The sequence below is a fragment of the Danio rerio genome, chromosome 12 (genome assembly GCF_052040795.2).
Source record: "Danio rerio strain M-AB ecotype USA chromosome 12, GRCz13ab, whole genome shotgun sequence".
NCBI lineage: Eukaryota > Metazoa > Chordata > Actinopteri > Cypriniformes > Danionidae > Danio > Danio rerio.
In genome coordinates, this window is record NC_141032.1 from 23,174,878 (window position 1) to 23,178,466 (window position 3,589).

Sequence of the window (3,589 nt, forward strand, 5' to 3'; positions counted from 1 at the left end):
TTTTTAGCGATCATGTGAGAAATGTAATAAGCAATCCATTACTTTTTTCCAAATAGATTATTGCATTCATAAATTATTTACAATGCATGGTTGGACTCATTTCGAATGCATGGCACAGAGCCCAGAGTCGTGGCTAAACTCTGCCGTGTTTTGTTGCGTTGTATTGGTTCAAGTCTACAGTTTTACATTCTACCACAGTTTTTTAGTATTAGTCTGTTGTGATTATCCCAGTGATTAAGGTCAAAGGACTTCTTTACTTCATTATTGTATATCTCCCCCTGGATGTTTCAGTCTAGAAGAATCCACAAGAAAATCCTCAAGTACATTTAAGACTGCGATGCCCCTTTCTGCGCACTAACACTGTTGAACATACAGAGGAAAGTGCTACCATTTGTCTTCTGCTTAAAGGCAATGGCTTCGCAGACAAGGCTGGTGGAGTTAGAGCTGATGGAAGTGCACTTCTCTGAAGTTCAGCCATAGAGGTCTCTCCACAGTGTGCGGCTTTTAAAATATTAATCATAATATCCACTGCTTATTTTTTTACATTTCTGAGTCTATCGATAAAACATTTTATTAGGGAACATCAGCACGCCATGCTCTCTCTGTTGGCTTAAAACACTGTGTTACTTTCGAGGCAGAGTCTCTTATAAAACACAGGTGCTTTCTTAGAGCATTTTTTTTTTTTTTGCAAATGCCATGGGGTTCAAAATTCCAAATAAAATTATATATAATTTCCTGCTGATTTACTCAGATAATCAGTCTCAAGCCATCTATGCATAATGATGTATAAAGAGGACTAAGCTCAAACATGAAACTGAAATCTGTTCATTTACATTTCTAATGGTTCTGGATTGGTTTAAATCAATTTTAGTAATCAAAAGTCTTGTAATAAATAGATAAATAGTAGTAAATAAACAATACTTCAGTCTTGGCTATTTCTGTCATAATTTCTCTGAGTTAGACCGTTTTTTTAATGTTGTCGTCTTGATATTTTTTTCATTTTTTTTTTCTTTTGTGGTTAAATTTCATTAGGTGTACATCTCTACTTTTCATTTATTCCTCCAAAATATGACAAATTTATTGATGTTCTACAATAAACACTAAATTCCATCGCATTGTTATATTTTGACCTGTTACCCAGCACTCACTTTTGGCGATTTACACCCATTTAACTTTAAATAGTAACAGTTCCAGATTCAAGTAAGCAACAAACACAAATTAGGTATCATTGGAAAGAAGACTTTGAGCTTTACTGTGGTAAAGGGGGAAGTTACATGCTCAAAAATATAAAAAGTTATACATTATGAAATCATAAAAAAAAAAAATGTATTGTGTTCAATATTTGTTTTTCCATATACAAAGGAAAACCTTAATGTATCGTCCTAAAAGAAATATGACTTAAAAGATAAGTGTTTAATGAGTTTATATTTTAAATTTAATGTAGATAGTATGCAAAATGACATTTCTATAAAAAGTTTTCTGAGACTATGTCGGTGTCCTTCTTTCCCTTACCCTTCAGAGGCATGCTCTGCCATTAGCTTGTACTGTTAGCAGCTGTAGTGTGCAACAGGGGGCAAGTGCACCACGTCACATAATGATTGACAGCCCACTGAACCAGTGACATCGCTCATAGTGCAATAAATCAACTACATGTCCCATAGATAAACAAATTCACCATATGTCGAAAGAATCATGCAGCCATTGGCTAAATTCTCCATCAGTCAAACTAAAAACTAGGAAGTAAATGACAGACTTCATATGCAGAATGTCAAAACACTCAACTGCTTTGTTTAGATTTTGGTAACTATAATTTAGACTTTTTATTTAGTTTGTGGTCTCATTTTATTTGCAACACTGTATGTTATGACATCGACTTGCTTTTTGGTACAAAGACGCAGTTTTCGCTGTTTTCCCGGCAGAAACGGTGACATAAACATACGAATAATCATTCATAATTCAACACTATTGTGACTAAAATGCTCGATGAGATGTTTTTCTGTGGACTCTTACCTTTTATAATAAACCGTGATGGACAGCAACTGTGATGTATACTCCATATCTAATAAGCGTTTTCTGTACCACTTACACAAATATAGCAAATACATTTTTATAAGCTTCCCATTAAAAAACAACTAGCTGTAATAGCTGCTTGTTGGTTGTAGATTTAGACTGATCTACAGTTTGACAATATTACTTGTGTTCTTTTTGATGTAATTTATTCGTAAACACTAAAAAGTGCTAAAATAACACCCCAGTGGGTCAGCACCCTGTGCTGGCAAGAAAAGGCACCTATTATGCAAAATCAACTTTTTGAAGCTGTCTGGACATAACTGTGTATAGGTAAAGTGTTTCCACAGTCATATTGGAATGATATAAATACAATAAGTCTCTTTTTTTAACATAAATCCAAATCTCTGCAATTTTGAGGCCCATTGCAATGTGATGTAGGAGTGTGGTTATGTCTACATAGTAACATGTACATACATGTACATCATATCCACTAGACAATTAAAAGATCTGTTCAGCTCTCTGTGACCCGCAGCACCTCAAGAATAACTTTTACAAGTTTAAAACGTTTTTTAAAACCCATGTTTGTAATAAGGAAAAGATAGTGACATTGCCATGTAATTCATCACCCACTCATCGCCATTTTGGTCACTTGTTAGCGCACTGACCGAGGGATACCAAACACGGACAAAGAGGTAGAGCATGAGCAGAGCTACAGACGCCTGCTAGCATTTTGCTTAGATGGGCTTTTCTTTGGGAGAAATGCTTAATACTTCATTACCTGCGACTCGTTTGTGTTCTGACCACCTGTGTTTGGTTGTGTTCTGTAAAAATTGTTTAGTCTTTTAAAAACACTGGTGTAGTACATTGAGCCACTAAGCATTGTTCTTTTTGACATTTTTCTACAGGAGTACAGTGCAAATAACTTACAAACACTTAAAATATAGTCTGTGTTAGTAAATACAAGGCTATTTATAAAAACCAGGCATAACACTGTATGACAATGTTTTAGACGACTGTTCTATAGCCTACAGCTAATTAATCTGTCAGATTCTGGAGTGCATTACAGTTCTAAAGTAAATTATAAATGATCCTAAATAAAACAAATACATTTATAGATATGAAATATAAGCATATAATTTCACTCACCTGGGAAACGGAGGCCCAACACAATTAAGTGCACAGCATGCTATATTATCTGATAATTGTAAGAAATGATTCCAAAAAGGCAATTGACTGTGTAAAGCCACATAAAACAAAAATGAGTGTATATAATGATGTATATGCCGAGTTCAGCAACTAATCAACCGGAATCAGCTGAGGTGAAGTGTTAGCGACCAGCGATCTAGCTGTCACTCAAGTGGCCACACCCTTAATTATGCAGACTTAATATAACTTAATATAAACAAAATGGATGAGTTATAAAAAAACAATCACCCCCTTACAGTTCTTTGTAACAGGCTGTAAACACCGTTTTTTCTGCTGTAAAGCTGGCCATTTTAACAGGGGGCTCAATAGAAATTTGCTCTATTATGAAGCCAGGACTATTGGAATTTTGATGAAATGCAGTTTCAGTTACTTC

At 34.8% G+C, this 3,589-nt stretch overlaps 1 long non-coding RNA gene across 1 annotated transcript; it reads right to left on the reverse strand.

Annotated features, from left to right (window-relative positions):
• Nucleotides 1–687: 687 nt before the first annotated feature.
• On the reverse strand, nt 688–2,428 carry LOC141376832 (uncharacterized). Its single transcript, XR_015504808.1, has 3 exons — nt 2,187–2,428; nt 1,897–2,145; nt 688–1,776 (listed from the first exon to the last, which is right to left on the reverse strand). It is a non-coding gene; the product is annotated as an uncharacterized LOC141376832 (long non-coding RNA).
• Nucleotides 2,429–3,589: the final 1,161 nt, after the last annotated feature.